This window comes from Stenella coeruleoalba, assembly GCF_951394435.1.
Source record: "Stenella coeruleoalba genome assembly, chromosome: 5".
Classification (NCBI taxonomy): domain Eukaryota; kingdom Metazoa; phylum Chordata; class Mammalia; order Artiodactyla; family Delphinidae; genus Stenella; species Stenella coeruleoalba.
The window spans coordinates 15844330-15857702 of NC_137150.1; the positions used below are offsets into that span (position 1 = coordinate 15844330).

The window sequence follows — 13373 nt, forward strand, 5'->3', positions numbered from 1 at the left end:
AAACAAAATGCAGACCCCATGAACCATGTAAGTTAATAAGTTTCTGATATAAAATTTGTATTATAGCAATTCAATTTCATCTTGCCTGACCAAGGAAAACATAAAGGAAGCTCAGTTAATAAAATATCCTGTAAGAAAATGTGTCATTTATTTTTAAAAATGATCTAACTTTATGGAATATAATCATGTATTTATAAATACTTTGAAAATGAAGTTGTTTGTTCGGCACTTCATGTAGAAAATGAATTACAGTGAATAGGAGTATTATTTATAATATAAACAAAGCATGAAAGGTTAATCTAAAATGCCAATGAAAATATGCTTCATAATTCTCCTGTTTTTCTTATTTTCAGGTTCTTGAGTGATCAGTCACAGCCTCCAACTTAACAAATATCTAGAACTAGAAACAGTACAATGTGTCTCTGAAAGTTAGTCCAGATTTTTATCAACTATAAAATCCCTTCTCATTTGCCTGCATATGTTTCTGTTTTATTTTTAATATTTTTCTCCACATTGAATTTTGGACTTTCCCCTCCCCGTTTTTGCACAATGTCACACTTAGTAATAAGCTGAAAGAATCCACATATTAAATACAGTAACAGATCTGAGTTAATTACCCTGGAATGCTCTTGACTTGGCTGCCGTGATCTGAAGAAATGTCACTTGCTGCATACTTTTGCTCCAGTGGCTCAGATGGTAGGTAGCATCACTGAACTTGTAAGATGAGAGACTTTACTTTCTCTTCAAATGGCAAAGAACTCCTTAAGTGGATAGAAAGGTCATCTCACCCTTCCTCTGTTATAATGACATATAAAGTTAATCATCAGATGCATCCCAAAAGACGCTCTTCTCCAAGAAAACAATCCAAACAATGTTTATATGTGTATATTTAGAGCCAAAAAAAGAGAGAAGCAATAAATACTAAATGACCCTGTGAAGTCTATTACAGCTTTCAATTTGGTCTCACTAACCAGACCCCAAGAGCCTCAGCAAACAGGCCGTGAATATGTTCCTCTAATGACCCAATTCACCACTGTCAGCAAAGGTGACATTGAAATCCAGTCAGCATCCCTACATCCTAACATCAGCAGTAAAAAGAAAAAAAGAATCCCCTTCTCTTCTGCAGTGATCTGTTTGAATCTGTAATATGGCTTCATTAGTATCAGGCTGTAAACCTCTTCACTCTCCTAACATGTATACTGCTCATGGAGCTCATCTGGTTTCTCTCACCTCTCTGATTACTCAATCCTCGTAATATTCTAAAGCCTCACAAATCCAATCTTATTCATGAGATCGCCCTACTCTGAAGTAGCTTTCCATTTCTCAGTCTTCTAGAACATTTGCTGTAACACACACAGTAGTACTTAAAATTAATATGTATTTTAGTCTCAACATTTCACCAGTGTAAATCTTCACTTTCCAAGAAATGAAATTACATTTGATTCAAGTTTGTATCTTGAAACATATATGTGTTTTGAAGTAGATTATTTTTAGTGGTTAAATCAGAATGTTTTAAACAGTCAATTCAAAGGCAAAAAAGGAGCAGGAAATTTTTGTAGCAATGGCTTCTTGTTTTAATTCCTTTATGAGCATTTGATATCAGATAGATTCAGACTGACTGATGGGATGGAGTATCAATATATTTAGAGGAAGTTGTGCAAAGAAGAAAATGCTGAAAAATTCTCAGAACGACTTCCTGTTTCACAGTTGTTATGTCTCTGCGAATGTTTAGGGTTTTGTTTGCCTTCCTTGCTCTTGGTGTTTGATTCGTATTAAGTTTCAAACTTTGTTGTTTAACATTTAGACGTTTCGAGCATTTTTCTATTGATAACTTTCCAAAGAGAGTTATATTTCACTTTAAGCCAAAATTCTCATGATTATTTTCCAGTTTTCACTCCAAAATCCCACTGACTAAAATGATCTATCATAAACCTTTTAGTGGTGCAGCTATCTCTATTCTGGAGAGAAATATTTGGAAGGGCAATATTTTTACAGATCCTTCCATCAAAATGCAATCAATGGCTTGACCTCTCAGGTTTCCAATTTGTAGATTCTGGGAACAAAGTTGTCCTAAAACTGCTTAACTTTAATAAGTGTGCTCTTAAGGTTGCTAAAAGTTAAGCCCTGAATTTACAGATATCAATCTACTTTTCAAAGAGTTGACCTCACAAGGGTTGCCGCTCCTGTTATTCAGAAGCAAATTTTTTCCTGGAAATAGGTATGTGCTTTTCATCAGAGGAAAAAAATAGTAAACTTGCTATGCCAGTCATCCATCTCTCCATCCATTCATTCAGCATTTGTGGAGCATTCATGTCTTCCGAAGGCTGTAAGTGCATTTAGCTGGATTCTATAATCTATGTAAATGAATACATACCATATCTGACCTTGAAGAGCTTCCCATTTAAAGTACAGAGTTCAGTTCATTCATTTTCAAATATTTATTGTGAACCTACTCAACTCAAGGCTGTGTCAGATGTGTTGAGGATGCCATGCTGAACAAAAGGAACCCAATCTTGCTATCTTTGAACTTAAGGTTCATTGTAGAGCTTGACACTAAAACCTGAAGGAGCGAAAGCAAATAACCATGAAGAGATGTTCGGGTGGGACATTGCTGGCAAGGGAATAGAAAGGGTAGGAATTGAAGCTACCTTCTAGAGTAGGGCTAAGGTAGGAATGATTGCAGTATGTTTGAAGACAAAAGACCTGACCACAGATAACTATCAAAAAGGTATATTCTGCTCGGATTGTAGTGGGTAAAACAAAAGATGAGGGTGGTGGGTGGCAAGGATACTAGTGACAGGAAAGTTTTATAAAAGAAATTTCATAAAGTGACATGTCATTAAATGAAAGGTGAGCAGAATTTCAGAGGATAATAGAAGGGGGAGGGCATTCAGAACGAAGCTGCTGCTGAACCCAGGCAGAAAAACAAGATACATCTTGGGAAATGCAAGTTGTTCTACATGGCTAGAGGGTAGAGTGGTGACAAGTGTACTAGAGCAGGTGGCAAAGAAGGAGAGGCAGGCGTAAATTAAGATTGCTAATGGCCGCGAATAACAAGAATGTAAATGGCAGTGGCTTAAGTAATTAGGAATTTTGTTTTCTATCAAGAAGTTTGGTGGTAAGCACTTACTCACTTTGATCCAGCAGCTTAATTATATCAGGGCTAAATGTCAGTCTCTAGGCCTTCGCCTCATAGGGTCAACATGGCTGCCACAGCTCCCATCATGTCATTCACACCCCAAGTATCCTCAATCCCCCAATGCAGGGAACAAGGGGTTGAATCACACAGAAAAGAACCTTTTCTTTTAGAGTACTTCTTTACTTTCAGGGAGCAAAATTCTTTCCCAGAAACTGTCCAGAAAACTTCCCCTTATACCTGGGTAACATGCCCACCTTAGATGAGGAATCAATTTTCCTAATGTCTAATAAGTCAAGGTTTTCTTGGCAAGGAAGAAGGAGGAGAAATACTATTGTGGTGGCAGACACTGTGTTTGCCAGAGCAGAAGTGGATGATGGGAAGCCAAAGCAATCGACTTCTCTCTGTGGACAATGGGCCTCTGGCTGAAACCTCAGCTTATGATAGCTTAATGTTCATCAGATCTTTTGTTCCCTTAAACTTCCCATTTAAAACATTTTGCTGTACAAAGCTTCATTTTTCCCCTACTTTTTGCCCTCTTTCTGTCTGTGGGGTTTGTGGATGAAATAAGTATTGCTGAATTCTATTATTAGTTTTCAAGGTAATACATTCAAATCCAAACAATAAAATCCACCAGAATAGAATTCTTTCTAAGCAGTTTTATAATATAGCTTTCTAAGAGACTTTTCTCTTGGGTCACAAAAGTAGACAAAAATATCACTTATACTACCTTATTAATTATTATGTTAAACAATGAGTCATATATATATTAATTTTTCTTTCAGGAAAAGTAAAAATCGCTCTCATAGGAGAATATAGAAAATATAAAGATTGATATCTTATTTTGCTTACATATACAACATACCTAACGACCTACATTTCTTATTCAACCAAGAAAAAGATACAAGACAAGCACACTGATGATGAAAATCATTTCCTGCATTTCATTAAATTAAATTAAATTAAAGCACATTTCATTGTGCTTTTATGCTACATTAAATGAGGAGTCTAAATAAATTCCTACCTGCTCAGGAAGATCCCTCAACTTATGCTATAGGCATTTTAGTTCGGCGTTTGCTTCTTCTGCCTTAAGGAAGGAAAAAAAGGTGATAAATTCTCATTACAAATATCCATCTGCAATTGAATGCACTGCCCATTTACTATTTGTAGCAGTTAGGATTGTACTTTTTTGAAGTATGAGTATAGAAAGACACTATGCTTGGTAGTTCAGACCCATTATGAATATACAAGTGAGAGGCTGAATCATGTCCACTAAGAAGTTCTGGTTTGTGGTAGAAACTATAGAAAATGGCTTTGCAATGGTGGGAGTCTGTAATTGGCCACTTTAGTCCCTTTACCATCTAGATTCTGCCAAAGACTTATGGATTCCCCTCTAGTGACCCTTCACCCAGAACATCCACATGACTAGGGACTTCTTAACTTTTTCATCATGAGGACTTTTTCCTCAGATACCTATACGATGTTCTGTTTCCATCCACGTTCATTTAGTATATATGGTTAAGAAAACACAAAATAAGAAGTGAACATGCGTCTAGTAATATTTTTAAATGTATTTGCTAACTTTGGGTTAAATGTGAAGACTTGACCACAGGTGATTATCTCCTCTTCCTCCCAAACACCATAAAAATGGCTTTTAAAACTTTAAAAAATTAACAAATGAGGATGAAGAGAAAAACAGAAAATATAATTTCAGAAAGACCATTAGAGCAATTTTTAGAGAGTCAAATAAGATGCAGGAGGGATTACTGACATAGCAGGGCAGAGAATGCCCAAAACTAACTGACCACAAGAGGGTGTTCTGATGGGAAATGAGCTTGTTTACCTCACAAATCCTCCAAGAGTCTCTGTATGTGGGGAAGCAGGTAACATGAAAAGTGGAAGGCAGTCTAAAGACTGAACACTCAGAGATTGTTTAAAGTCTCTTAACTCTCCCACAAATGCACACTAAGGGAAAAAAATTTTAGTATCTGGAGAAGTTTACTCAGGAACCAGTGAATACCAAGTAACAGAGCTTTAGGAAGAAAACAGGGTGATAAAATTGGTCTACATGCATCCCCTATTCTACCCATAGTCCGTTTCCTCAGCCTTGCTTCCAGAATACTGGTTTCCATGTTTATCTTTCTTGGCAGAAAATTGGAGTCTGTGAAAAAAAAACTGAAAAACTTCAGATAAAAGACCTCTAGATGTTTGGGAGTTTCCTAAATACATGGAGGAGTTCACTCTAAGTGAAGCCAACTAGTTGAGTCCTGTTCCCCTGCCCCAGCCTTCTCCCTTACAACCCAGAGCTTTCTGAACTTGGATCATATATATAAATATTTACTGAAGGAGTAACATACATGAGAAGAAATCCATTCCCATGGAGAGACCAAAACAAACAAATATTTCTAAAAATTGGACCCAGTTAAAACAGGCAAATAGATCAACTAACATCACTTTCATAAAATAAGAACAGGAAACTATTTTTTAAAGCAATCAGAGAAAAAGAAATTAGGAACTAAAGTACAGTATGAAAAATTATTAGAAATCTTTACAGAAAATCTATAAAGTAGTTCAAACAACAAAGAGATAGAAAATAATAATTTAAAAAATAGAAAATTAGAGGATTCATTTAGGTGGGTTAACATCCAACTAGGAGAAATTCTAGAGAAAGAAGAGAAAAAAAGAGGAGAGGAAATGGTCAAAGAAAAAAAAAATTACTCCCAAACTGAAGGGCTTCTATCTTTAAGTTGAAAGAGCCCATTGAATGCCCAGTAAAATTAATGACACAAAATAGTCACACAAAGTCTTATTATAATGAAATTTCAGTATGCCTGGGGTTAAGAGGCAGACTTTAAAACACTCACAAAGTAAATATTAATCTGATCAGTAACATTAGAATTCAAAGGACAGTAGAACAAAGGTATGAAAAATTCTGATGAAAATTATTTTCAACCTTTAATTTTATACCCGGCCAAGGTATCAAGTCAAATATGAAGATTGAATAAAGGCATTTTCAGATATGCAATAATTTTTAAAACTTATCTCTCATATACCCTTTCTTAGGAAGTGACCAAATTTATAATTCATAAAAAATGACATACTAAAGCAGGAAAGAGAAAATGAGAGGATTCAGGGATGAGTGTCTTTATTACAGGAGATAAAAAAGGGAACTTCTGGCATGATTAGTGTGCTTTAAGACTAAAAAACTATTAGTTTATATTGAATCAAGAAACAGATATCTGTAGGAGGCAGATCGTCAGTTAAAACAAAACAAAAAGCAAAAATTAAATGACGGGATTGTTAGCTGCTTTGAAGTATTTGTGTCTTTGGGAAAATATTGGCTGGTATTTAACAGATATGTTAGAGCATTTGCAAAAAATAATCAATGGTAACTATATAAGAAAATAAGCAGGTTTAAATATAATGAAGTAGTAATTGCCTTCAGTATCAAAAGTCATATAAGAATGAAACCTAATAAACATACACTATTGTTTCAACAGCGAATAATATTTATTTAATGCTATGGTCTGAATGTTTTTATCCTCCAAAATTCATGTGTTGAAATACAAATGTCCAATATTAGGATGTGGAGCCATTGGAAGGTGATTAGATCACAAGCGTGGAACTTTCATGAATGCAATTAATGTCCATAAGGAAGAAGTCATAATGTCCATAAGGAAGAAGAGGTCAGAGAGAGATCCCTGGCCCCTTCCACCATGTGAGAACAAAGGGAAAAGTTGGAAGTCTGCAACCCAAAAGATAACCTTCCAGTAATCCAGCCATGCTGGCAGCTTGGACCTCCTGCCTCCAGATGTGTGAAGAGTAAATTCTGTCTTTTATAAGCTACCCAGTCTGTAGTATTTTGTTATACCAGCCTGTACAGACTAGGAAGTATAATAAAAATAATGTAAAGACTGGCTGCTGCTTTATCATAGATAGAAGAAATGAAGAGTGAGGTTGGTGAAGAGAACCAAATTCTCAATTACCCTCAATACCCTCAAATACCTCTAATTCTCTTAATCTCCCTGTTTAATATATTACTTCAATCCCTAACTATGTTCAGAGACCCTCTATTAAGTAAGTTTCCGGAATTTTGCTGGGACTTTTTCGTACTACACAGAGAGAGTGAGGATTCTGGGAGTCTGTCAGTTTCTTAATCAGAACTTCCCACAATCGTACTGTTTTGAGAACTATGCCTTACTACTTTTAGAGGTATTTGGTATGATCAATTGCTTATATTCTAGGGGGTTATGGATCTGAAGCAAAAATTGGGTTGCTATTCTGTGAGCTTAGGCTTCAACTCTTCAACTAAGCCAGATATTCTTCAGTTATCTCCTTCTCAAATCCTCAAAATTTTGTTGCTCTCATCTACAGTTTGTTCTTCTGTGTTCTTATATGTCAATGCCTTTCTTAAATTTTGAAGTAATTGTAGATTAATGGGAGGTTGCAAAGAAATGTACAGGGAAGTCCTGTGCACACTTCCCCCAGCATCCTCCAATGTTAGCGTCTTACACAACTATAGTACAATATGAAAACCAAGAAGTTGACATTGGCTTAAAGCTTATTCAGAATCCATCAGTTATACATGCACTTATTGGTGTGTATGTCTGTATCTATGCAATTTATCAGATAAATAGGCTTGTGTAACTACTACCACAGTCGAAATATGCAGCTATACCATCACAAGACTCTTCTTACCCCTTTATAGCCACACTCATCCCCTCTCCTCCTGCTCCTAAACCCTGACAACTAATATGCTATTCAACTCCATAATTATGTTATTTCATGAATATTATTTAAATGGAATCATGTAGTATGTATTCTGTTGAGATTAGCTTCTTTCTACTCAGCATAATTTCCTTGCAGTTCCTCCAAGGAAATAATCGCATGTATTAATAATTCCTTCCTTTTTACTGCTGAGTAGTATTCCATGGTATGGACATACCACAATTTAATCATCCATCTGCAGAACATCAGAGTAGGTTCCAGTTTTTGGCAATTAATAATAAAGCTACTATGAATATTTGTGTACAGATTCCTGTGTGAAGATAAGTCTTTATTTCTCTGGAATAAATGCCCAAGAATGCAATTGCTGGATCATATGATAACTCCATTTTTAGGTTTGAAGGAAAGTATCAAACTATTTTACAGAATGGCTGTACTACTGTACATTCCTACCAGCAATATATGAGTCATTAAATTTCTCTGCATCCTCACCAGCATTTGGTATCGTCATTATTTTTTTTAACCTATAGCCATTGTGATGTATATTGGTATCTTATTATAGTTATAATTTACATTATCTAATTGCTAAATATTCCAAACACGTTTTTGTGTGTTTATCTGTCATATGTTTTTTCTCTTGGGTAAAATGTATGTGTTTATCTTTTTGCTCATTTTCTAATTGGATTGCTTGTTTATTTTTTTTCTCATGCCGAATATTAAGAATTCTTTATATATTCTAGATACAAGGCCTCTGTTGGATAAGAGATTGCAAGTATTTTCTTCAAGTGTGTAATTTGTATTTTCATCTTTATAGCAGAGTCTCTTGCAATGCAAACGTTTCTAATTTTGAAGAGGTCCTATTTATCAATTTTTCCTTTTATGGATCATTCTGTTGGTGTCAAGTCTAAGAACTCTGCTGGTCCTAGATTTTGAGGATTTTTCTCCTATGTTCTTTCCTAGAAGTTTTATAGTTTTATGTTTTACGTTAAAGTCTGTGATCAATTTTGAGTTAAAGTTTATATTAAGTGAGAAGTATAGGTCAGAGCTATTTTTTTTTCTAATGGATGTCCAATTGCTCCAAAACCATTCACTGAAAAGGATATCCCTCTCCCATTGAGCTGCTTTTGCCTCTGTGTCAAAGATTAAATGGGAATATTTGTGTGGATCTCTTTCTGGGTTCTCTATTCTCTTCTGTTGATCTACGTGTCTCTCTCTCTCCATTGGTATCACACTGTCTTGATTAGTGTGTCAATGTCTTTTTAACTTCTCTTTACTGTTGTTTTTTTTTTTTTAAGAAGGAATACAAGAGATATATTGGAAGTAAAAGTATATGATCTGTTATTTTTTACTAAAATCTACTTTTTAAATATCTTTTTCATTGTTTCACTAGCTGGGACAAAAGTGTTAATTTTGTAGAGTTTAAAAAATGATTTATTAGTATTTTCGTTACTATTTGGGTAGTATATTTGAAAAATAATACCTAGGTCTGTGACAAATGCTGAAGAGAATACAAGCATAAAATAAGCCAAATCAGAGAAGGAACAATAAATTTTGCCAGAGATGAGGTGGAGGAGGAGGGTAAAAGAATGATTAGGGAGAGTTAACCAGAAGAGATGACAAGGGAACTGGATTTTCTTATATGTAGAGAGGGTGTGAATGAGGGAATTAGTAGTTGATTCATAGGATTAATTTCAAATATAGCCTCAGAGGACTTCCGCTTCTAGTCAAGATAGAGTAAGAGGAGTTGGATTTACTCTCCTGCCAAGAAACAGGTAAGATAAAAAAAAATATGAAACAAAGGCACACAAGACATTGAACAACAGCAACATAAGACAGCGATCCCTCAGAACTGGGAAACAAACATGGTGAGCTCTAAAATTGCCCCAGCTTCATGCCTGAAGATTAGGCATAAGGGAGATGAAATCCAGGCAGAGCCAGCATTCGCCCTAAATGGAGGAGATGGAATGGTGGATCTAGGGAAGCCAGGCAGCTAGCGTTTACAAAGTAGAATACTGGACATTTGGGTAGTGAGAATTGCAGGGAGAGAAAATTCCAGAGGTCTGCAGAGGGTTCCCCTCAAGGGTTCAACAGAGAGTGATCAGCACATAAATGAGAGTTCACGGAAAGAAACACATGGAAGAATTAAAAGGCACAGTGCTCAGAGACCACACAGGACCAGAGATAGCACACTTACCCTACCCAACAGCCAAGGTAGAAAACCTCATAACTTAGGGGGCATCGACTGGAATTCTAAAAATGTCTTGTTTCATTGTTGGGCAAAGATTAACCTTATTTCTCATCTCATCTAACAAAGCTTAAAAGCAAGGCCCCAAGGGATCAAACTGTTCCCAAAAGCCACATGCAGAACAAAAGTCAAGAATATTTATAGGACGACAAAAATATTCAGCCACAGAAAGGTTAAATTCACAATGTCGGGCAACCCCCCAAAATAGAAGGCACACAAAGAAGTGTGCAAATATAACTCATGAGGAGAAAAATCAATCTACCTAAAAATGAAATAAAGTGGTATAGTATTACTGCCTTACCTTGGTAGTACCCTAAAGTATTAGGACTTGTGTTACATTTCAGTGGGGTGATTAAGCAATGGAAAAGGTGATAAAATGTAAATGTATGGAATTCAGTGGAAGTAGAAGGTTAGTGTCTTTAACTAGTCCCAAGTTTTGGTGAGGTGCTGGTTTTCCTACTTTACAATGAGAAGGGTTGGGAGCAAATTTATTAAAATCTTGAAGCATATGGTAACCATGGGAGGCTGGAAGATTTAAGTGTGCTGGTAGCTGACTTTGGGTTATACTAGCAAAATTAACTTAATTTTAGAATGAGAAATACTTAAGTGTGCATAGAGATATAGCACTCAGCTTTTGTACCAAGGGCCTTAGGGCGATTTAGGGTTATTTGAGGAGTCCTGAGACTTTATTTGGGCCCTAATCAATACAGGACACAATTACATTGTGCTGACAGGTGTCCAAGTAACCTCTTCCTTTTCCTCTCTTTTATCAATACGAAACAGACTCAGACTTAGAGAATGAACTTATGGTTACCAGGGTGGGGGGCAGAGAGATAGATTGGGAGTGTGGGATTGACATGTACACACTGCTATATTTAAAACAGACAACCAACAAGGACCTACTGTAAAAATAAATAAATAAAAAAGTAAAAATAAAATAGGTATTATCTACATAAGCATAAGATCCTTTCTCTAGGAATTGTGCTGAATAAAATTATTTAAGCAAGTATGAGAAAAAAAGGGAAAAGATAAAAATAGGCAATTTTATTGAACTTAGTTCCTGTTCGCTACAGGAAAGTCTTAAATAGATGATAAACCTATTGTTTTGAAACTAAGACATAGCCCAACCTCCCCACTACCCAGCTCCACTAGTTGGAAATGGTGGTGATGAAACTGAACAAATGCAGCTGTGAAGCTTACTGAGCTTTTTACATGGGCTTTGAACTTGGCTGTCTCACTGTCCTTGCCTGTTCTTGTGGTATCTACCAATGCACCAACACTCCAGCTGTCATTGCTGCCTTTGCCTTTGTGCTACTATCGGCATTGACCTCTCTGCAGGATAGAGTCCCCCATAACCCCCTGGCATGGCCCACAGGACTGAATAAAGCTCCTCACCAGAGGCCATTTAGAAACTGTCCAGCAAAGCAAATGAAATGCAAAACAAAACAAATGAAACAAACTACAAAAGCAGTTGATTGATTCACTTATTATCTAACTAATCCTGAGTTAAACAATTAAATGTTAATTTAGATTTGGGGAAAAAACACAGTTTCTAGCTTTTCTTTTTTGAAGCTTGAGTTCTGTCCATGATAATAATAAAATCGCTGTGATTTTGAAGGGCTACTTTAATTAGCAGAGTTGAAAGATTAGATTCAATTGTGAGCGGCTAAGAAATATCATTTTAGGCAAGAACAACATTCTCTGGTTCCCTAAATAATAGCATGTAGAGCTGTAAGATCCTGGCAGGCTGCATCATGGGGTCAGCCAGCTGGGCCCTGGCCCAGGGCACCAATCTATGAGGGCACAGAACAATCACTGTCTCTGCTGGAGAAGGTATATTTATTGAACTCCTCTCTGTGTAACTATAATATGAGGTTGAAAGGAATATTTTGTTAAGTTACTTGGGATATGACAGATGAAATCCCACAATGTATTCCTAAGAAGGCTGGCAAAAAGGAAAAGCAAAGCTTTCATTTTGCCCAGCTTGAGTCCAAGTTTGGAAGCTGAATGGAATTGGAATTGCTCATGACAATGGACTGGAGACAGCTCCTCTCAACAGCTGTCTTTTCTTAATTTTTTTTCCTCTCAGGAACCCAGCCTCAGCTGTTAATTCTGTTGAACAAATATTGAAAGAAAATCAGCGCAAGAAGGTACATAATTTTTATCTAGTGATGCACAATATTGTTAAGCCACCACATATCTTGGTCTTAACACTGGGCTTGAGGAACTCCAACTTTGTAGATCCAGACTTGTCTACCCGAAAGACAGAAACACAGGTAACGTCATATTTAAGTGACTAGATTTCCAGATATGAAGCCTAATGAATAACACAAAAATCACACTTTAACATAAACAACACAGTACAGCTGTTCAATATTTACCTTTTCAAGAGGTTCATTCCACCTGTTCTAACATACTGTCTTAATCCAACTGATAAGATGTTATCCTATGCATTTCAGCACATTGCCTAACTGCTAGTCATGGCTTATTTGCCAACTGAGAAATATCCTGGAGGCAGGAAGTTACTGAAGAAGTTACGGGAACCAGAGGAGTGTTTTCTGCAAAAATCAGAAGGAAAAGAAGTTGCAAAATTAATGGATTTCTTAGAGTCCAAGAAGGAGTAGGCTGTGCTAAAACAAAAAGTAAAACCTATCTGTGTACTTATTCATGCAGTCATCCCTCCCTGTCCACAGGTTCTGCATCCTTAAATTCAACAACCAAAGATCAAAAATACTGGAAAAAAATTCCAAAAAATTTCCATAAAGCAAAACTTGAACTTGCCACACACAGGTAACAATTTACATAGCATTTTACAATTATTTTCATAGTATTTACATTGTATTAGGTATTATAAGTAATCTAGAGAGGATTTCAAGTCTATGGGAGGAAATTATAAGCAAATACTATGCCATTTTATACTTGAGACACTTGAGCATCCACGGATTTTTGTATCCATGGGAATCCTGGAATCAATCTCCTGAAGAGACCAAGGGATGACTGTAGTATGGAGTACCAGAAGTCTATGTTGCAGCCATTGTTCTTGGCACAGGGGAAAGAACACAGCAAAGAACAAAACAAAGTCCTCCACCATGGAGATGTCATCCTAGAGAGAGAGAAACAGTAATCTGATAACTCTCTGTAGTATGTCAAATAGTGATGAGCACTGTGGTGGAAGATGAAGCTGATGATGGGGAAAGAGCATGCTGGATGGGGGGATGGGTTGATTTGCTACTTTATTTTACTTAGAGTGATCTGGGAAGGCATCAC

General features: G+C 36.3%; 1 long non-coding RNA gene across 1 annotated transcript; it reads right to left on the reverse strand.

Moving 5' to 3' along the window:
* Positions 1-465: 465 nt before the first annotated feature.
* On the reverse strand, positions 466-12757 carry LOC307187349. Its single transcript, XR_013828588.1, has 3 exons — positions 12488-12757; positions 4161-4223; positions 466-795 (listed from the first exon to the last, which is right to left on the reverse strand). It is a non-coding gene; the product is annotated as an uncharacterized lncRNA (long non-coding RNA).
* Between the last annotated feature and the right edge of the window lie 616 nt (positions 12758-13373).